Source organism: Desmodus rotundus, chromosome 6 (genome assembly GCF_022682495.2).
Source record: "Desmodus rotundus isolate HL8 chromosome 6, HLdesRot8A.1, whole genome shotgun sequence".
Lineage (NCBI taxonomy): Eukaryota > Metazoa > Chordata > Mammalia > Chiroptera > Phyllostomidae > Desmodus > Desmodus rotundus.
In genome coordinates this window covers 50,760,021-50,783,802 of record NC_071392.1, presented here as the reverse complement: position 1 = coordinate 50,783,802, position 23,782 = coordinate 50,760,021, and the positions used below count along the sequence as shown (strand labels likewise).

The following is a 23,782-nucleotide window of genomic DNA, read 5'->3' as shown; positions in this document are numbered from 1 at the left end:
AATCCCTCCCGTTGATCGGCCAACAGCAACCAAGGCTCAACTACAAGAGGAGGGTGTATTTAGCCCACACAAAGGGTGCACCTCGAGTACCCAGCTTGGGTGATAGCAGAGGCTGTGCCACTGGATCATAAAGGATGCCTACACACTACCAAGACGTGGAGTCAAAGCACCTCTACCTAATACATAGAAACAAACACAGGGAGGCTGCCAAAACAAGGAGACAAAGAAACATGGCCCAAATGAATGAACAGATCAAAACTCAGAAAAAGAGCCAAACAAAATCTATCAGATGCAGAGTTCAAAGCACTGGTTATAAGGGTGCTCAAGGAACTTAGTGAGCAACCCAGTAGCGTAAAAAGAATCCAGTCAGAAATGAAGGATAGACTAATTGAAATAAAGAACAATTTACAGGGAAACAGTAGAGTGGGTGAAGCTGAGAATCAAATCAATGATTTGGAACATAAGGAAGCAAAACAAACAAACAAGCAAAAAACCTAAACAATCAGAACAAAAAGAAAGAAGAATCCAAATAAATGAGGATAGTATAAGCAGCCTCTGGGACAAATTCAAGAGGTCCAACATTCACATAATAGGGGTGCCAGAAGGAGAAGAGAAAGAGCAAGAAATTGGAAATCTATTTGAAAAAATAATGAAAGAAAACTTCCCTAATTTGGTGAAGGAAATAGACTTGCAAGTCCAGGAAGCACAGAGAGTCCCAAACAAGATGGGTGCAAAGAGGCCCACTCCAAGACACATCCAAGACACATCATAATTAAAATTACTACAGGGGAGTTCCCATAAGACTGTCAGCTGATTTCTCAAAGGAAACTTTGCAGGCTAGAAGGGGTTGGCAAGAAATATTCAGAGTCACGAAGAGCAGGGACCTACAGACAAGATTGCTCTACCCAGCAAAGCTATCATTTAGAATCGGAAGGCAGAGCTTCCCAGACAAGAAAAAACTAAAGGAGTTCATCATCACCAAACCATTATTATATGAAATGTTAATCCTTATTTAGGAAAAAGATCAAAACTATGAACAATAAAATGTCAAAAGTATATACCCATGAACAATTGAATCTAAAAAACAAACAAGAAGAACGGAGACAGAATCATGGATACAGAGAGCGTTTTGATGGTTACTAGATGGGAGTTGGGTGTGGGGGAATGGATGAAGAGGTGAGGAGATCGAGAAGTAGAAATAGGTAGTTACAGAATAGCCACAGGGATGTGAAGTACAATATAGGAAATAGAGTAGCCAAAGAACTTGTACATATGGCCCATGGACATGAAAAATGATGGGGGGGTTGCCTGAAGGAGTGGGGTCATGCTTGTAGGAGGGAGGCAAAGGGGGGAAATCAGGACAACTGTAATAGCATAACCACTAAAATATAATAAAAAAAAGAAACATGGGACAATTTTCTCTAATAGTAAAGAGATCAAGTCTCTATCTTCATATTTCCTAAAAGGATATCCATAAAGATTCAGTTTTTTTCTTTTATAATCTTTGCTAGTCAGTTTGAGACCTTTAGTGGAATATTCTTATCATTTACTTTTTGGTTTTCTCCCTTAGCATTTCAAGATAAAAAAAAACTACTTAAAAGATGAAATAATTTTCAAGGCTCTCTAAAATTAATGATCTCAGTCTCAGGGATCCAAATGGTGATATGTGTCCAAGGTCTTCTCACGATTTGAAGTGGAGTCAGAGCTTAACCAGAGATTATCTGACTGAGAAGAAGTCAGTTTGTAAGTGTTCTATCAAGTCTTTTCTGTCTGTGAACATCCAATGAATATACACAGGATACAAGCATAGGGGAGGTGTTTACCCTTCATGCCATGACACTATACATTGAAAAAAAAACATAATTTGGAGTTGTACATGGGTTATCAGCAAACTTTATAAAAACTCAGTGAATGCCATGCTTGGATTATTTATTTAAATGATAATTAAAAGCCTATACATTCATTAAAAAAAAAAAAAAGCCCATATAATCTGTGCAGCAATTCAGTGTGCCAGAAGGGGCAGCACACAAAACCTTCACTTGGCTACTGTTCTCGTCCCTCTCATTGTGGTGTGGCTTACAGTCCCTTTTTATCCTTTTCTTTTGGCTTTTTCAGCAACAGATGAAACCACTGAAACCACCCAGCAGACAAACACACCAGCTCATGGGCCAGAGGACAATTTCTCTTTCCCAGCAGCAGCTCAGGGCCCAGATGCCCTTTATAGGAGCAACCCACTTCACAAATAGTTCTTTTATTTGATAGCATAGAGCAAAATAACAATGAAAGGTTGCCGAGTGAAAAACCTGAGATTAAAACTTTAGACCTAGCAGTCACTTGATTTTAAAGTGAATACAAGATAATTTTTAAAATATTTAATCTTGACTGGGAGAATGCCTATGGATGGCGTCTGCAGGTCCAGGCCACCATGAACCAGCTCCAAGGTGACTATGACCCCTACACAGTTGAAGAGCCTAGCAATGAGGAGCCAGCTTTGAGCAGTTCTGAAGATGAAGTGGATGTGCTTTTACATGGAACTCCTAACCAAAAATGAAAACTCATCAGAGCAAGTCTTACTGGAGAAAGTGAATCATCTAGCAAAGATGAATTTGAAAAAGAAATGGAAGCTGAATTAAATTCCACTATAAAAACAATGGATGACAAATTATCCTCCCTTGATACAGGGTCTTCCTCAGGAAATGGGAAAGCTGGAACAGCTCTGACAAAGTACTATGATGATATATATTTTGATTCTGATTCTGAGGATGAAGACAAAGCAGCACAGGTGACCAAGAAAAATAAAAGAAGAAGAAAAAACAACACAGGATTCCAAGAAATGATGACTTACTATATGATCCTCAAAAAGATAACAGAGATCAGGCCTCAGTTGATGCAGAGAGAAGAGGGCATGGATCATTCAAAACTCAATATAGAGAATGTTTGTGATGAATTGTACTGTCAACAAAGGGGAGGTTCTAAGATACAAAACCCCGGAGAATAAGAAGAAAAAGCAAGGCTGTAAGAAGATGAAGTCTAACCATGAGGATGCTACAGAGCAGACAGAGACAGAGGTGGAAGAAATCTATGACCTGCTTATGTGCACGGAATGTGCCACTGAAGTGGCAGTCTATGACAATGACAAAGTCTTTCACTCTTTCAACATTTTAGCAATTCATTCCTAAATAGCTAAGTTGGCATTTAATTGCCCCAAACTATATATAAGGCAAATATGGACAGTTATTTTCCTCTTGCCTATTCATATCAAGTGCCATTCCGAGTAGTTGAAGAAGCAGTATTTTATTCTTTTTGTAAGAGAATGGTTACCAACTTTCATCCCTCCCCCTTCTCGAAAAAAAATTAGTCTCAGCTCTGTTGGGACTAATTATTCATTCCCTTTTTGATGGACATTGGAAACTTGGGGCTTTTTTATTTATTAAAGCTTGCTAGGATTAAAATGTTCTGGAGTTATAAGTAAAAAAAATATTTAATCTTTATTGTATTATTTTCATTATCATTTAGTCCCCTTACACCCCCCCAGCAATCACCACACAGTGTCCATGCCCACAAGTCCTTTTTCCCTTTTGCTCAATCTCTCCATCCCCTAATCCTCTCCCTCACAATTAGCTGTCATCTACTCATCATCTATGAGACTGTCTCTGTTTTGCTTGTTAGTTCAGTTTGTTCATTAGATTCTACATATGAGTGAAATCATATGGTTTTTGTCTTTCTCTGACTGGCTTATTTCACTTAGTGTAATGTTCTCTTTGTTCATCCATACTGTCGCAAAAGGTAAATTTTTCTTCTTTTTTACAGCCAAGTAGTATTCCATTGTGTAAATGTCCCATAGTTGTTTTCTCCACTCATCTACTGATGGATACTTGGGCTGCTTCCATATCTTGGCTATTGTAAATAATGCTGCAATGAACATAGGGATACTTATGTTCTTTCAAATTAGTGTTTTGAGTTCCTTCAGAAATATTCCCAGAAGTGGAATTTCTGGGTTAAAAGGGAGACCATTTTTAATTTTTGAGGTATCTCCATTCTGCTTTCCACAGTAGCTGAGCAAGTCTGCATTCACATCAACAATGCAAAAAAGTCCCCCTTCCTCCACATCCTCACCAGCACTTGTTTGTTGATTTATTGATGATAGCCATTCCAATAGGTGTGAGATGGTACCTCACTATGGTTTTAATTTGCATTTCTCTGATGGTTAATGACATTGAGCATATTTTCATATGTCTATTGGCCATCTGTGTATTCTGTTTGGAGAAGTGTTTATTCAGGTCCTTTGCCCTTTTTGTCATTGTGTTTTTTGTTTATTTGGTGTTGAGTTTTTCAAGTACTTTATAACTTTTGGATATTAACCCCTTATCAGATACATTGGTGAATATATTCTCCCATTCTTTGGGTTGTCTTTTTATTTTGTTGATGATTTCTTTCACTGTGCAAAAACATTTTAGTTTGATGCAGTCCTATTTGTTTATTTTTTCTTTTGTTTCCCTTGTCTGCAGAGATATATCTGATAAAAAATTGCTACAGGCAATGTTTGAGATTTTTCTGCCTATGTTTTTTTCTAGGATTTTTATGGTTTTGGGTCTAACTTTAAGTCTTTAATTTATTTTTAATTTATTATTGTTTGTGGCATAAGAAGGTGGTCTAGTTTCATTTTTCTGCACATATCCATCCAATTTTCCTAACGCCATTAATTGAACAAACTATCTTTAGCTCACTGTATGTGCTGTCTTCCTCTGTTGAATATTAATTGACTATAAAGTGGGTTTATTTCTAGGCCCTCCATTTGCTCCATTGATCTGTGTGTCTGTTTTTATGCCAGTACCAGGCTGTTTTGATTATTATGGCCTTGTAGTATAGTTTGATATTGGGTGCCATGATTCCTCCAACTTTGTTTTTCTTTCTCAGGATTGCTGTTGATATGGGGGTCTTTTGTGGTTCCATATAAATTTTTGAAACATTTCTTCTTGTTCTGTGAAATACATCATTGGAATCTTGATAGAAATTGAGTGGAATCTATGGATTGCTTTAGGTAGTATGGACATCTTAATGATATTCTTTCTTTTTTTTAATTTTAATTTTTTATTGTTATTCAATTACAGTTGTGTGCCTTTTCTCCCCATCCCTCCACCCCACCCCAGCCAAACCCCCCTCCTTCCCCCACCTCCACCCTCCCCCTTGATTTTGTCCATGTGTCCTTTATAGTAGTTCCAGTTAATTATTTCTATTCATGAACATTGTATGTGCTTCCACATATTTATATCTTCTTTTTATATATTCTTAAATTATATTTTATTGATTATGTAATTACAGTTGTCCTGATTTTCCCCCTTTGATCCCATTCATCCAGCACCCCCTACTACTCCCTTAGGCAATCCCCCCACCATTTTTCATGTCCATGGGTCATGTGTATAAGTTCTTTGGCTACTCCATTTCCTATACTGTACTTCACATCCTCATGGCTATTCTCTAACTACCTATTTGTACTTATTTTTTTTTTATTCTCCAACCAGGGGATGTCTAATATTTGGGAAGTTGCATGCTTTCAGGAGAAGGGGGAACTGATTAGGAGAGACACCCTGGTCCTTTTCCCTTGCATCTGAGAGGAAGCAGGCCAGATTTTCTCCACAGGAGAAAAATAGCACCCATCTGGCTTCCTGGTGCCTTCCCTATCATGCCACCAACAATGTCCACAAACCTTGACTGTGGGAGGCACTCAGGGAAGCATCCCTGCCCACATCTGGAAGGCCAGGCCATCCCCTCAGGTGTCTTGATTGTTGATCTCCCTACGTCCTTCTTGGGTTGCAATTTCTTCTAAGATCTTGTGAATCCCTTAACGAGCCTGGTGCAGCCTGTCTCTGGGTCCACCACATTGCAGATGGCGCTCTGCCAGGCATCCTACTCCTCCTTAGTTATGGGCTTCATGGCCTGGATTTGATACTTCTGCTCATCTGTCAGGACTGGGCCAACATCTTCCTCCCCTACGGAACGGTGCCACTGGTCCAGTGAGAGGCCTGGCAGAGCCTCAGGCTACAGCACCTTCATCTTCTCCTTGTTCTTCTTATTCTTCCTTTTCTTATTGTTCCTCTTCTGTCCTGTTTCCCCCACTTCTTCTGCCCATCACTGGAGGAAGAGGAGGAAGATGAGGAAGAATAGGAGCTAGAAGAACAGGAAGAAGCCACACCACAATGAGAGGGACGAGAACAGTAGCCAAGTGAAGGTTTTGTGTGCTGCCCCTTCTGGCACACTGAATTGCTGCACAGATTATATGGGCTTTTTTTTTTTTTATGAATGTATAGGCTTTTAATCATCATTTAAATAAGTAATCCAAGCATGGCATTCACTGAGTTTTTATAAAGTTTGCTGATAACCCATGTACAAACCCATGTACAAAGAGCCTTCTGGCTCTTTGGCTCTGTGGGGGAAGTTTTAGAGAAGGGACAATGGCTTCTGCTAGCCTTGATGCCAGCCACTTCTGTTTCTCCTTGTCTACCACCTGTGCCTTTCAAGCTGCTACCCTGGTGCTGGAACCCAGAGAGAGTGAGGCTGAGTAGGTGAGCCAATGTGTGGGTTCTTTAAGAGGAACTGCTTGGGGCTCCAGAATTTTCTTCCACTGACTCAATCCTCACTGGTTTTTGCAGCCAGAAGTTGTGGGGACTTACCTTCCTGGCACTGGAACCCTGGGCTTGGAGGCTTGCTGTGGGGCTGGGGCTCCTCGCTCCCAAGATATGCCTCCTGAATTTTTATCCACCACATGTGTGTGTGGGACCAGCCTGTTCCGTGTCTGCACCCTCCTACCAGTCTGGATGGATGTGTTTTCTTTAATTCTGAAGTTGTCAGATTTCCATTCGACTTGATTTCTGATGGTTCTGAGTGATGGTTGTTGTATATTTTAGTTGTAATTTTGATGTGGTTGTGAGAGGAGGTGAGCCATGTCTGCCTACACCACCATCTTCAAAAATCTTCTGAATGAAGAATCTGAAATTTTAATTATTTATTGACTTAATAATTATGCTCATAGAAAGTTATCTGAACGATCTAGTAAGATAATTATCCAAATGTCTAAGTATAAGGATGATTGTTATAACATAGCTTATACTGTAAAAATTTAAACAACCTAATGTTTAACAGTGATCAAATTCTATTCCATTATCTAACTGTTGTAGATTTTATTAATCCTTTGAAATGTGTGAAAACATTTTTGACATAAAGACACATTATATGTTCTTTTTCTCACTAACATTTGATTATGAAAAAATTTGAAACTTACAGAAAAATTGAAGAAATTGTACAGCGAATATTTACATACCTCCTACTTAATGCTATAGTTGACATTTTACTATATTGGCTCTATCACTTATCTATCCACCTATCCCTATCTCCATTTATCTTTTTTGTTTGTTTTGAAGACATTTTAAATTAATTTATTTTAAAAAGAGAGAGAGACATTGATTTGTTTCACACTGGTTGTTTCTTGTACATGCCCTGACCGGGTGATCTGACCTGCACCCTTCATGTATTGGGATGTCACTCTAACCAACCAAGATACTTGGCCACGGCTCCATCTACCTTTTTTAAAAATGCATTTCAAAATAAGATGCAGACACCAGTTCACTTACCCTAAGTACTTTAACATGCATGTTATTAATTAGAACTTAGTATTTGTTGTTTTTTCCTTATGTAAAATTTACATACAAAAAATGTACAAGTCTTAAGTGGATCATTTGATGATTTTGGCACATGCATACACCTGTGTAACCCAAACCCCTGTCAAAATATAGAACATTATAGCCACCCCATGAAGTTCAGTTTTTTCATATCCTTACTACCTGCCCCATTTTGCCAAAGCAACTTTTCTGATTTTTTTCCATGGTAGATAAGCTTTATCTGCTATAGACCATCATATTAATGGACTCATACAATAGGTACTCTTTTGGGTAAAGCTTCTTTCATTCAGTATTATTGAATATATTTTTGGCATTCATCCATATTGTTGTGTGGTTCATTCCTGGCCTAGGAGATGTTTTAATATGTTTGTAAATACAAAAGAGAAAAAAATGACTGCAAAACATGATAGGACATATGGTTTCATATTTTTAAAACACACAGAGACTCAAATATATATATATATGTATATATATACACACACACATATATTCAAGACATATCACAGTTTGAGTGTATGAGATTCAGATTGTTGGAGATTATATATATATAATCATCTCAGATAGCTTTTTATGTAAATAGTTCTCAAATGTTATTGTGTATATAGATACATAGATATGTATTTATATATAAAAACACTTTTGAGATCTAAATAAATATGTGTATCATATTTAATAAATATGTATTATAAAAGTATTATGTACTATTTATTTAAATAAATACATATACTTGTTTATTTAGTGTGTACACTAAATAAATACAAATATATACAAGGTCTCTCCAGAGAGTAACCAGCCATATAATATGAAAAATTGAGACATTTATTGAAGAAGATACAAAATACAAGAAACACTGTACATAGGACAATGATGCCTCAGTCCCCTTCAAAGTAGGCCACTTGGGACCTCACACAGTTCTCCCAGTCACCATCAGATGCCCCATCGTATTTTCCTGACTGTCATCAATGCTCTGAAATCTCTTCCCTTTCACAGCTGATTTTAGTTTTGGAAAAAGCCAAAAGTCACAGAGCACCAAACCTGGGCTGTAAGGGGGCTGAGTCACCTGGGTGATGTGATGTCTCACAAAAAAAATCTGCACGAGATGTGATGCACGAACAGGTGCATTGTCATGATGAAGCTGCCAATCACCAGTTGCCCATAGCTGTGGCCTTCTGAATCATCTGAATAGTTTCTGTAGAGGAATATTCAAGTTTAATGCAAAATTTTATGCAGATTCATTGCTCTGCTCGCTCAGTCATTTTGAATGTGACAGTCACATAGAACACATGCTCACTTAATGGCATCTACCACCCCCACTAACTAGTACAGTGAAGTCATCATTGTTCATGCACGTGCATTCCAATCCACTGTCCTTGGCTGTCAGGTTACATCAATATCATGCCAACTTTTCTGATTATATTAATGATGGCTGGACTTTTTCTGGACAGATCTCAGTATATGTATTTATATGTATGAAAACACTTTTGACTACTGTTTACATAGAAAGCTATCTGAAAGGATAGTCATCAACACTACACTATAACTGGGTTTCCCCTTGGTGGTAGAATTTAGGTGATTGATTTTTGTTTTGCTTACTTGCATTCTAGCTCTTCTAAAATTAAAATTTAATAACTAACAAATTACCACATTGTTAGTAGATTGCATGTGATGGGGCTATGTACTGCATGTAGGGAGCTATGATTGAAAAGAAAGCATTGAGTTCTAACACATCTCCTTCCCTGAAATCAATGGGAAGAACAGAATGTGACTGTTTAGCTGGAAGAGCCACGACATGATTGTCTCCCCACAGAAAGAGGTTTGGTTACTGTAAAGCGACCAAAGTGCCTTCTGTGGAGAAACAGCTTGTAAAAAACTCCTCTCTAAACAAAGACTCAGACTGGAGTCCTATGCTTGGATTAGAAAGCCACCTCATAAAATCCCCCAGAGTTATTTTTTCTCTACAAAGATTATGGACTAACCTTTTGTTGTTTTCTATGGGTGAATTAAAAATTGAAACATTTTACTAAAGGTGATTGAGAATAAAGAGTGCCAAGGGAAAGAGAAAACCTGAGTTGTATAACATGATAAAAAATATTGCTAACTAAATACATTACATCATATCATGTTTAAAGCCACGTGAGGTACATTGGGTAAGTTTTAGTTTCACTGGCGAAGTGGAAATAGTGAGGTGACTGTGACTTCACAAAAATCATGAAAAGTGGTAGCTTAGAACCCTTGTACCTCTATTCATAAACTAAAACTCTCCCAGCTGTAGGACCCTGAATTATGTTATTGTACTACTTAAAACATTTTTTAAATTTATATCTTAATTCTAGGCTGAGTGAGATTTGTTTGTCATGAAAGACAAGAGGCAAAGAAGTCATTTGAAATAAACAATTACATCAATGGTCTTCAGGAGGATTCCAAGAAGAGCAAAGAGCATCTGACTTTTTGTGCTCAAGCCTTTTTGTTCTTGAAAAATGGTACACAAGGCGGAAGAGCCAGCCCTGACTTATTCCTCTCCCTGGTCTTATGTGGAATCAAGGGCACATGATTATTGGTGAGGCAGGTAGAGAACCAAGACTTTCCTACTTTTGACTTGAAAGGCCACTTAAGAGCCAGCTGATACCACGATTCCATGGTTACAGATGTCTCTCTCTGCATTTATTTCTCATTATGCAAAAAGATTCTAGTGAAGTCTTTAGCCAACCCTCCATGTGACAGCCTCAAAGAGCAGCCCATTTGGCCACAGGGAGACCATGGCATCCTGTAGTTCCAGGGGCCTGGTATAAAGAGATCACTTGGCAGAGTAGGCAGAGCTCTTGATATGGAGTCAGAAGATGAATTTTTAATCCTGGCCCTACCCAAGGGGTCATAACACTCTATGTGTTAGTTTCCTAATATGGGTGGAACATGTATCAAATAAAATATTTATCATGTTAAAGCTTTTCTATAGGTCCAAGTTTTAATATCTCTAATTTAATTTATTCATATTTTTCATTAAGCTCTCATTTCTTAACACTTTCTGCTAGTCACTGAGGGTTATATAAAGACAATTTAATGATTTAATGATTGAAAATTTAGACTCTAGTGTAGACAATCAATTTGAATTTTAGCTTCACCATTGATTATCTACAAGAGATTGGAATGTTATTTAATCTCTCTGCTCAGTTTTCTCCTCTGTAAAATGAAGATAATAAAAGTACCTTCCTCATAGAGTTATTATGAATATTAAATGAGTTAATGTACAGTATGTAAAGCACTTAAATAGCTCATGGCCCATAAGTACCATATATTTGGCTATTGGTATTATTAGACATGACATCTGCTTAAAGACAAGAGTAATTACAGAGATATATAACCATGTATCCTCCAGGTTCTATTTTGATCAATGTATGGGGACAAAGGAAGCAGTGACCAATTTGTGTATGAGCTAGAAAGTTCAAAGTAGCTAAATTGCCATCAGAATGAATCAACCAGCCAAGAATAGCTATGTATACCACTAAAAGAAATGTAAAGAAGCTTAGCCTGGCTAGGCTTTCCAGGTCTGGGCTGATGCAGTGTCCTGTGATCACATTTGATGAACCATGACTATGGAGTTCTTATGGATTCCTTTGACTCTATCAGCCACCACAGGTAGCAACCTGAGGATGGCAGGCTGGAGAGGAGTCACAGGGAAAGGGCTGTAGGCTCTTGGTTAAATCAGGGGCCAACTTCTCTGGCCCAGTCTGACTGCCTGTATAATCTTTTCTATCCTCAGAAGCACAGCAATCCGTACTGACCTTTTCCATTGCACTTCCCTATTATTTTTCCCAGATTTTTTTCTTCTGGGAGAGAGATTAAGAGGAACAAAAGAATTGCACAACTTTTCCCCTCTCTGCCTTCACTACAATTATACTGATGTACTGGCCACAAATCACCAGCAATTCAAAAACAGAAGTCTGCCAGGAGTCAATTGCTGGGATAGAGAACACACACTAGGACCAGAAGGCAAGGCAAGATCAAAACAGCAAGCCAGAGTCAGAGACCAGCTGTCAAAAAGCTACCTGGGGATGAACACTTGAAAACAAAGAAAAAGAAAAAAACCCCAGCTGACGTAAGAAGCAAAAGGTGGAAGTGGAAGAATTATTGAATTATTTCTAGGTAATAGTTTAAGAAATAGAGTCATCTTTTTAAAAAATAGAATTAGGATGCATTCTCAGTAAGCCTATCGGACTTCTTAAATATACCAATTAGTTGGGTTTGACAAAAATAATTTTTTTACACTGCTTACTTTTGGGAAGAAATTTATAGATTCCCAAGAAAAAAAACATACCAGTATAATGAAGGGAGAGAAAAATTCTGTTTTTTTTAACATAAATGCGACCATTTATGGAACAGATAGTCCATGCATAAAAGCCCAAAGAACCACGAAGTTGAGTCAAGTGGCATGATGATAGGGGTGGTGTGTCTGGAGGCAGGATGAAAGACCCTCCCTGACATCAGGATTGAGTTTCATCTCTCCTGGCTCAGGAGGACACTGGAGCTTATTCTCTCTATAATTTCACCTGTGTACAGGTGCAGAGGCTTTCCCCTTCCAAATTACACTGTCCTTCTTAATATCAAAGATCTAGCTTCTTTTTATAGAAGACTATGTCTGTCTTGGGTCATTGAAAAGAGGGAGATTTCTATTGGAAACGATTCAGAGAAGACCTTGCAAAGTATTGGGACATAGATTGTTCTTCCTAATGAATGATCAGTGGTGATGGATGGGCATCTCTTCTTGGGAGCTTTTCCTGTATGATACCCAGGAGAACAACAAGACTCTCCTTCACGAATGTGTGCAGAGCTGTCCTAAATTTAGTGGATTCTATGATTTTTGGCTCAGATCAAGATGGACAGTGATCTCTCTAGCAGATGTTAGGCCAGCTCTCAACTCCTGTGCATCTGATTGCCTTCAGGTGCAGTCCCCTGCATGGGACTCCACTGATGTCCTCCCAAATCTTTCTTTCTTCCTGCTCTAGCCCCCATCTTCCTGTATAGGGAGATAGTGGTCTGGTTTTTCATCGTATCCCCTTCTAGGTTATGATTAGTGTCAAAACTCTATCCTTGATTCATTCCTTCGGAGCATAGTTCTATTTAGTCTCAAAGTTAATGTTGACAATGTTCTAAAAATCTTATTAATTTCTTCACCATTTGTCAGTCTGGCTGGCTGACATTTGTGCTTTATCTTCATTTCTGTCTCCAACTCTATGTCCCCATTCCCCTCAAAGAACTCCAGATGTATCAGAACATGTGCTACCTTTGGTCTTTTTTACACAGCTGACCTTGTACACATACACTGAGATCTACAGACCCTCAAGCAGGAACCTGATAAAAATGACCTCCCATTAGAAGCATAAGTGTAGCCTCCCTAGAAAATAGCTCCTGGGCACAGACAACTATATAAGGTTCAATGAAGTCCCATATGTTTCTAATTCAATTTCCCCATAATTGGTAGGTGATGCCTTCAAATAAGAGATTTCCTTTTTTTTTTTTTTTTTTTTTTAAGGTAAATACTACTTACTTTAGGCTCTGGGCTCAGGATCCTATTGTAATCTAACCAAGCATTTCACTTCTATCTCAGTGTCCTTAAAGTCATGTCTTTTACTCTACCTATTCCCAACCCCAATTCAAAGGAATTAAGATAGTTACTCCTACCCACAGATCTCCAAAATATCATGGCTCCAAATTCATTTATAGATGAGTTTGATAGACTTGACATTTGAGGATTTAGAGAATTTAAGAATTGGAGGATAAGATGAAAGAGGGGATAAAGAAAGACCTCAGAAGGACCTATTCCTGCTTAGACGATGAGCAAACAGAATTAGAAGTCGACATATAAATCACCTCAGATCCATGTTAAAATGGGTGTAAGTGTGATGAGCAGGGCAAAAGGCACCCAGTCATTTATTCTAGGTCTCACACGACAGCCTCTCTCTTTTCTCTCATTCTCCCTTTTATCAGCCCAGGTGTCCTCAATGATTCCCTTTATGTAGGCAATTAAGTCTTGTCGTTCCTTCATGTCCTTGTGGAAAGCAAGTTCCATCTAACAAAATTAGGAGGCGTGGACGTCAACTTATCCAGAGAAACTGAGCAGGGCCACATTCCTTCAGTTCCTCTCATGTGGGGCCTATGAGTGTTTCAAGTCCCAGCTATACTATGTAAACCTTCACTTTCAGAGAATATTTTTAAAGGGCTCAATTGCCTTTGGTGATTCTGGTTTGGCTCAGTATGGGGGAGGAAAGGTCTGCCCTAGATCACTGCTCTCCCTGCCCTGAGGTATGACTGGAGGCCTCAATCAGCAAGATCCCAGAAGCCCATGTTTTCTTTTTTGTCCACTTCAAGGACCATTTAGAAATGTAGTAGTCATGATTTGCTAAGTCATTTTGTAAACATTTTCTAGAAATTTTAGCTTGGGGCTTAAATGCACTACCCATGGGAAATCCTGATCTGTGAGTTGAGTGAAAATATGTTTTTATGGATGGACCTAGTGGGTGTTATGCTAAGTGAAATAAGTTGGACAAAGAAAAACAAATACCATATGATTTCATTTATATGTGCAAACTAAAAGTCAAAATAAATGAACAAATAAAACAGAAACAAATTCATAGATTCAGAGAACAAACTGATGCTTGCCAGATGGGAGGGGGATTGGGCAGCTAGATGAAAAAGGTGAAGAATTAGGAAGTGCAAGTTGGTAGTTACAAAGGAGTCACAAGAATGTAAAGAACAGCACAGAAAATATCATCAATAATACTGTAACAGCTCTGTATGGTGTCAATGGGTACTAGACTTACCAGGAGGATCACTTAGTAAGTCATATAAATGTCTATTGCACTGTACACCTGAAACTAATATATTATTGAATGTCAACTATAATTAAACGTTTTTAATTAAAAAATAAGTGGGAAAAATTTTTGAGCACATACCTCCTTTTTTGTTGACCCAATCTGGGCATGATATAGCACATCCTATATTTAAAACAGTGATGTCCTTTCAAACTACTGACCATGAGTTATTTACTCAGTTAATAGAACAGTCCAAGTTCAAGTGAGGGCACTTGTTTCAACACAAACACTGCAGGAACAATGAGTCTACACCCCCCTTATAAATACTTTGAATGTATTGCTTAAGCAAACATTTGAAGTTTCACATTTTGTAATTTAAGGACAGTGCAAAGTAGTGAAATATAACATCATGAAAGTATTCCCAGAATTTAGAATGGAAACATAAAGAAATTGAAACCTAAAAAGAAAAGGTTAAAGTAATGGATTCACCAATGTCATAGGTATAAAAACAGTAAAACCTATTCTGATTTGTATTTTTTCCTTTTTAAATGATGAAATACTTTAAACATATAGAAAATAATAGGGAGTAACTTTATTCTTGATATAAAGAATACTTTATTCTTGATATAAAGTTTTACCATATTTTAGTTAATGGTTGTTTAATGTGAATTTTAAAATCTTATCTATTCCTCACTGATCCTTTCTCAGTAACCCTCCTCAGAGTTAAACTTTCTTCTCAATTTGCCGTTCATCATTTCTGTCTCCAGACATGTTTTAATGCTTTTAAATTATATTTAATTATCCATAAATATATGTATAATATCATTTTTCAAGCATTTAAGCCATTTCTGTTGGTAATTTTTGTCTATGTGTTTTCTGCAATTTGGAATTCTATATAATTAAGAATATAAAATATAATGTTGAAGACAAGCCACAGGCTGGGAGAAAATACTTGCAAAAGACACACCTGATAAAGGACCGTGATATAAATTATACAAAAACTCTTAAAATTCAACAATAAAAAGAAACAACTTGATATCTAAAATGAGCCAAAGACATCTACAAACACCTCACCAAAGAAATTTTGCAAATGGAAAACAGGCACATGAAAAGGTGTTCCACATCATATATCATCAGAGAAGTGCAAACTAAAGCAACAATAAGATATACATTTTAACATGACCAGAAGCTGGAACACCAACAACAGCAAATGCTGGTGAGTATGTGGAGCAACAAGAACTCTCATACATTGCTGATGGGAATGTAAAATGGTGCAGCTACCATGCAAGACAGTTTGGAGGTTTCTAACAAAACTAAACATACCCTCATCATAGGATCCAGCAATTGTGCTCCTTGGTATTAATATTTAGCCAAAGGAATTTAAAACATCTGTCTAAACAAAAAATCTGCAGGTAGATGTCTAAAGCAGCTTTATTATTCATTGGAAACAATGAAAATGTCTTTCTTGCATAAATAAACAGTGGTCCACCCAGATAACAGAATATTATTTGAGCATAAAGAGATATCAAGCCCCGAAAAGACATGGAAGAAACTTAATTACATATTACTAGGTGAAAAGAGCCAATCTGAAAAAGCTACATACTGTGATTCCAACTATATGATATGCAGGAGAAGGTGAAACTATAAAGACAATAAAAAAGTAAGTGGTTGCTAGGTGTTGGCATTGGGAGTGAGAGGACAAATAGGCAGAGCAAAGAAGATTTTCAGGGCAGTAAAAGTACGCGGTATGATATGCAGTGATGGATACAAGTCATTTTACATTTGTCCAAATTCATACAATGTAAAATACGAAGTGTGAACCGCAGTGTAAACTGAGGACTTTGGTGATTATGATGTGTCATCGTAGGTTCATTGATTGTAGCAAATGCGCCAATCTGATGAGGTATGTAGTGTGCAAGGGGCAGGGAGTACACAGGAGTCTCTTTACCTTCCTCTCAATTTTACTGTAAACATAACAGTGCTCTAAAATATAAAGTCCCAATTTTAAGTAGTCTTTTAAAAAGTTAAGCATGTTAGCAAAAAATACTGATATTATATATCATATGCACTTAAACAGAAGTATTAATGATGTATAAATAACATCACTTTTATTTTCTATCTTGAGCTACCAGGTATAAAAGCTATAAGATTCCCAAGATATGAGATTTTCAGAAAGTGAATGTGAACATCAACATTTGATAGACAGGTGGAGCAGCCCACAGAGAAGTCAAAAGGAATAAAACCACAGAAGAAAAATAGAAAAATATGATGTTATAGAACATCATCAAAGTATTGCAGTAGTTGATGACAGTGTCAGAAGTGACAGACACTCTTAAGAAATATTATGAAAATGTTCAGATTTTTCATGTAAGAAATGAGTGTAAATAAAGACTTTATTTTACTGCAAGGCATGTTAGCATTCCACCCTTCACTCAGTCCACAGTCCCAACAGCACACAATTAAATTTTTTCATTTAGAGCAACTTGTATGAGAGTATTCAGAATAAAACAATTTCAGATGTTATAACTCTTCTCATGAGTAATCTCTGTAAATAGTGCAGAGTGCAATTTCTTCTTGTCTATTATTTTCATGTAGGAGAATATCACTTAAAAACATTGTTTATCAAAACTAAACCCTGTACAAATCCTTACCCACAGTTATGTTGCCTTCTCCAAAAGAAGATTAAGAGTTTGGGTTTGGAGCCAGTTGAAATTCCACCATCATCACTTATTGGCTGTGTAACATTCAGCAAGTTATTTAGCCACTATGAGCTTCAGTTTCCTTTGTCTTAAGTGGAAGTTATAGGGATATTTTGAGGATAAGTCAGATAATGCACGTAGTAAGTGCTTAACGAATTGCAATAATGCTAAACCTCTCAAGAATGACGTGCAAAAAGGATCATCCAGGTCAGCAATTGGGCCTGAGAAACCCAGTGGGTCTCACAACATTTTAAAATGCCATTGCTTTTGCTTCGGTAATTCTTCCTCTCAGCACCTGTATCCAGGTCTTTTGTTTTTTAGAAAAGTACCTTCTAACCTATGCCCTGATTTACACGCACTTGATTATAACTGCTGTTAGTATAAAGAACGTTACATCTCCTTTGCAAAATGAGTCCCTGTGTGTGGGAGGGGCTAAAAATACAGGGGCTGACTCCAGGGTAAATGAAGATTTTAGTGCCCATGTTATTGCTTTTAATTCAGAAAAACTCTGTTTTTACATGCAAGTTAATCTTTGTATTATAGACAGCTCTTCTGCCTTCTGAAAATAGGTAGACCAGGCTTTCATTTAACTGGCTTCGATAAAGTATTTTGAACTGTTTGAGATTTTTAAAAAACTGTGTTGAGATAATAAGGTCTCAAGTAATTTTCTACTTGAAAAAGATACTTTTAAAGTAGAGCATTAATGGTACCCAATGAAAACATGGATCATTCATTAGTAAAGTATAAAAAAACTTTTTGACATGGTTTTTAAGAGAAAACTTTACCTTCCTGGATGAGAACTGAGGAAAAGCAATAGAGAGAAATATTCTGGGAAAACTGGATTTTAAAAAAGTTTTCTGCTAAGTGGAAAGTACAGATTTGCTTCAGGTATAGCTGGATCCAGATGGTTTCACAATGTGACAAGAAAACCATCTGTATTTGTTTCTCACCTCTGAGATTCTTTGCACCACCTTTGTTCTCTGAAAGACTCTTCTGGTGTTATAATTGGGTATGAGTAAGTCAAGGCTTCATTTTACCACTTTCACATCTCCAGCAAACAAATGTACCCCTTTTCTGATGGCATCAGTAAAAGTCTTTGGCTTCACTCTAATATTTAAGACCTGTGTGATTGGGGTTGGGGCCAGCTCCATCTGAATCACATAGACAAAAATGTGGTATTATGCTAATGAACAGTTTTTCACTGCAAAATAATTATTCACTAAATGGAGCTGTAATATCTATTGGTTGGAAAGTATTTGCCATACCTCTAATGTTATATTTGCCAGTATATCCGCCTTGCTCGTAGAAGACAGTAGGGTTGTCTTCACAACTAAAGTCTGTCTTCTTTTTGGGTGTTCATACTTTCAGAGGTGTAAAGGACACTGGATCTGTAGTACCCTGTTCCACCACCCACCATGGAAATTTTGATGATTTAAAACCAGTAGTATTTTTCAAGTTTCTGTTTCTCTATTTTAAAAAGTACTTAATATAAATGAATTTTAAAGTTGTAACCCATAATTATTTGGCTCATATTTTGGGCCATTTCCATCCCACAAAGTACTCTTAATAAGATACCTTAATTATAAAAGTGAACTTTATTCAACGACCATTTATTAAATGCCTGACAGTTATGCTCTGTGTAGGCAAAGGGTATGTCAATTAATAAATAAATTAAGATCTCTGTCCACAGGATTCCAGTGTCATAAATCTAATTTTCCTGAGTTCATATCTATCTCTTTCCCCTCCTAATCTAAGCTTATATTTTTCCCAATGTAAGAAATTTAAATTTTGTCAGAAGACAAAGATGCCCTTTCTCACCACTTTTATTCAATAATGTATTGGAAGTCCTAGACATAGCAATTAGGCAAGAGAAAGAAATAAAAAGCATGTAAACTGAAAAGGAAAAAGTAAAATTGTCACTATTTTCAGATGACATGACATGATATAGAGAAAACCCTAAAGACTCTACAAAAAAAACTATTAGAACTAAGCAAAGAATTCAGTAAAGTTGCAGGATACAAAACTAATATACAGAAATCTGTTGCATTTCTATACATTAATAATGAACCATCAGAATGAGAAATTAAGAAAACAATCCACTTACAACTGCATCAAAAAACATTAACATACCTAGGAATTAATTTAACCAAGGAAGTGAAAAACCTATACTTTGAAAACTATAAGCCATTGAAGAAATTGAATAGGACACAAATGAATGGAAGGAGATAACATGCTCATGAATTAGCAGGATTAATATTGTTAAAATGTCTGTACTACCCAAAACAATGTAGAGATTCAATATAATCCCTCCCATCAAAATACCAATGTCATTCTTCTCAGAACTAGAACAAATAACCCTAAAATTTATATGGTAACATAAAATACCTCAAATAGCCAATGCATTCTTGAGAAAAAACAAACTAGGAAGCATCACATGCCCTAATTTCAGACTATATTACAAAACCACAATAACCAAAACTCTATGGTACTGCAATAAAAACAAACACACAAATAAATGTAACAAAATAGCCCCTGAATAAACCCACACTTATATGGTCAATTAATCTACAATAAAGGAAGCAAGAATATACAATGGGGGGGAGTCTTTTTAAATGGTGTTGGGAAAAGTGGAAAGATACTTGCAAAAGAAGAAAGAAACTACTAATTTTTTATACCATATACAAAAATAAACTAAAAATGGATTAAAGATGTAAATGGAAGACAAAAAACTATAAAATTCCCAGAAGAAAATAGACAGTAAATTCTTTGACATTGGTCTTAGCAATATCCTTTATGATATGTGTCCTTAGGCAAAGGCAACAAAAATAAACATAAACAAATGGGACTACATCAAACTAAAAAGTTTTTACACAGTATAGGAAACCATCAACAAAATGAAAATATGACTTACTGCATGGGAGAATATATTTACAAATGATATATAGGATAAGTGATTAATATGCAATATTTATAAGGAAATCATGCATTTTAACATCAAAAACACAAACAATCCAATTTAAAAAATGGGCAGTGGACCTAAACAGACATTTCTCCAAGAAAGACAAACACATGAAAACATGCTCGACATCATTTATAATTAGGGAAATGCAATTAAAAATATAATGAGATACCATCTGACAACTGTCAGAATGGCTACCATCAATAAATCAAATAACAAGTGTTGGTGTGGATGGGGAATAAGGGAACCCATATGAATTGTTGGTGGGAATGCAAATTGATGTAGCCACTATGATAAATAGAATAAAGATTCCTCAAAAAATTAAAGATAGAACTGCCATACCATCCAGCAATACCACTTTTAGGTATTTATCCAAAGGGAAAAAAAACACTAATTTGAAAATATATATCCACTCCTATGTTCATTGCAACAGTATTTACAATAGTCAACATATAGAAGCAACCTAGGTATCCACTGATAGATAAATAGTTAAAGAATTGATACGTATATACAATGGAATGTTACTTGGCCATAAAAATAATAAAATCTTGCCATTTTGACAATATGGATGGATCTAGAGTGTATTGTGCTCAGTGAAATAAATCAGACAGAGAAAAACAATTTGCCATATGATTTCACCTACATGTGGAATCTAAAAAACAAAACAAATGAATAAAGAAAGCAGAAATAGACCCATAAATAAGAAATTTACACTTTTTCAACAGAAGTTCACTATTTCATGTTAACCAAAGCTATATTTGAAGGCACATTCCAGTAACTGTGGTCTGACACAAATGACACCGTTCACAGCAAACAGCAACAGGCCAGCTGCAGTTCTGAGTCACGTCTCAGTAAACAGAGCATGCACATGAACTCTGTCCCTAGGCAAAGTTTATGCATTCAATAATTTATATAATGAATGTGGTAAGTTTCTTAAAACTAGCTTATGTATCACAAACTCTAACTGAAGTGGTGCTGCCAGGCATTGTTCTTGGAACAACTTATAATTAAAGAAAAATGTATGTATATTTCTTCCATATCCCTCTTTTTCAGGAGGAAGCAAGAGGCAACCTCTTGACTTGGAGACAATTGGAAGTGGTTTATATGGACAGAGTCCAAAGATAAGTTTGTGTTTGTAGGAAATAGCATTTAAGTCTCCAGTTTTTCCCCGATTTCCCCTAGGCCCTTGGTGGTAGCCAATGTTCTTGTAGTCTACTTAGCTGCTGCTGAAAGGTTAAGAAATAGGAAAAAGCCTACATAGTTACCTAAACATTTGCTAAGCTTGTTTTATTGGTTGATTACTAACAATGGTTACCTGAGATATTTTCCTTCAGGACCAGAAGGTAAAGATAAGACAACTGCTAGAAAACTGCCCCAGACCAGTTAAAACTGACATGAGGACACTTCAATGGCCCTGGCCTGAACTTCTCTTCTTATACTCTCATTATAATACTAAAATCTCTGCCCAGTGCAGGGCTTGTCCACCATTTTCTGTACATGAGATGCATGTAGAGCTATGTTTGCTTACTACTCACATTCACCCCAAACATACCCCAATATTCTATGATATAAGCAAATAACCTCTGTGGTCTTTTGTTCTTAAAGAGGGCACTGCTCAGAGAATGATCCCCAGTGCCCTCTTTGCTCATTGGCTTTCAATAAAGTTCCTACTAACAAAATCAACTTGGAGTGTTCATTTGGCTGACACCTACCAGATGGCCAGACCCTGTTTTGAGTTGGTAATATTCTTAGCTTTCTGAAGAGCAAGAAAGCCTGAAGACAACTTTAAGACTCCTGCTCACATCATCCAAAACACAGAGTTGTGATCAGAAATACAGAGTCAAGAATCCCCAAACCTGGGTATTTCTGAGACCAGACACATCCAAGTGCCTGGCCTGGCAGTGGTTCTGTGGGTGACAGCCCAGACTGACCACTGTATGGGTGGGTAGTTCTATCAGGCATCTCTTGCTTCCTGGATGAGATTTCCTTTAAGGACTTTGAATAAGCTCTTGGAACTAACTGACTGACATGGGACACCCACATCAAGCTGCAAAGCACCAGAAGGGGGTTGGGTTTCAACTTTGGACCTTCTGCTACAATGTCTACTTCAATTAGGGAAGCAGGCAAAGAGCTCATTTGCTTTTCAAAATTGAGAAGTTTTCCAAGGAAACAAAAAAACCAAGGGCAGTTTAGATTCAGAAAGGCACTGCACCAAAGATTCCATGAACTTCTCTATGAAAAAATGAGGGAGTAGTTCTGGGTCAAGCTAGTGTGCTTAACACATGTGTGTAGAAAGGACCACCAAAGATATTGCTCTTCCTGAGCAAAAATGGCCTTCCTTTCTTTTGCCTTCCCCTCTTTGCAACTCTAAGACCAGTAGCAAGATGACAGCATCAGTCTAGGGGCACAAAGAACTATTCCTATTTATTGTGGGCGTCTAAGACATCATATATCAAGAGGAATACCATTAAATTCAGACTTCACACGTGGCTCTCATATGCAACACACTTCTAATGGTAAAACATAGGAAGGGATTTAATGAATGAAAACAAGCAACTCACTAGTGTACTTTTTTCTTTCTTTCACAGTCATACAATATGACAAATTTAGGTAGTGCTGCCCTGGGGATTTCTTGGAATAATTCATAACCAAGTGGTTTTGCTGTTGTACCACTATTTCTGAAGGCCTACTATGTAAGCCTCCCGTTCTACATTATACACCCTGTATTTTTTATTCCTTCTGTTATGTGACTTGCTTTTTTGTTCTCTCCTCCAAATAACATCAAGTTTAGCTTAAGGCTTTGGCATCTATTAAATCACAAGGTCTTTTTCCAATAGTAATATATTTGATTGCTGTTTTCATTTAAGATGTGAAGTTCAGAATCCTATCAGCAGGGCCCAAAATAACCTCAAGCAAGTTCACCAATTTGCAGACTGCAGACTAAATCTGGCCTGCAGATATTTTGTTTGGCTAGCCCAGTGATTTTGTTTTGTTTTGTCTTGGTTTTGTTTGGTTTTATTTTGTAATTGAATTTGAATGACTTTTGGCAGAAAATTCTTTCTCAAATTCCTTAGACCCCAGCCCTCCCTATTACCATGAACCTTGTAGACATTTGGCTTTGTGATGCCTGCTCTATACAGTCAGTGGTGAGAGCAGACATCTATGTCTCATCCCCAGTCTCATGATAAATTGTTTCAATATTTCATCTCTAAACTTGATAAGAATCCTTTTTGTTTGTATTTGCACTACTTGTATTTTTTGAGATATTCATCAGATGGAGAAGACCTTTATCTTCTTATTGTACTGTAAGTCATTATCATGAAAATGTGTTGAATTTTACCAAATGATTTTTCTGCCTCGTAGGTGACCATATTATTATTCTCCCTTTTTTTCCTGTTAATTGCTAAATTACATGGCATGATTACCAAATGTTAAAACACCATTATACTCTCAGAATAACTCCATCTTGCTTGTCATATATTATCCTTTTATATGCAGAGCTTGATTATGTTTGCAATTATTTTGTTTATAATTTTTACCCAACTTGAGAAGAGAACATAGTTTTAAATTTTCCATTTTAGAAGAGGAAATGTCCTTGTTAGTGTGTGGAACTCAAGGAAATGCGGAGCTCATTACAGAATC

General features: G+C 36.8%; 2 pseudogenes; one reads left to right on the top strand and one right to left on the bottom strand.

Annotated features, from left to right (window-relative positions):
* Positions 1 to 2,425: 2,425 nt before the first annotated feature.
* Positions 2,426 to 3,179, top strand: LOC112301764 (E2F-associated phosphoprotein pseudogene; annotated as a pseudogene).
* Positions 3,180 to 5,725: 2,546 nt separating this feature from the next.
* On the bottom strand, positions 5,726 to 6,320 carry LOC112302273 (ADP-ribosylation factor-like protein 6-interacting protein 4; annotated as a pseudogene).
* Between the last annotated feature and the right edge of the window lie 17,462 nt (positions 6,321 to 23,782).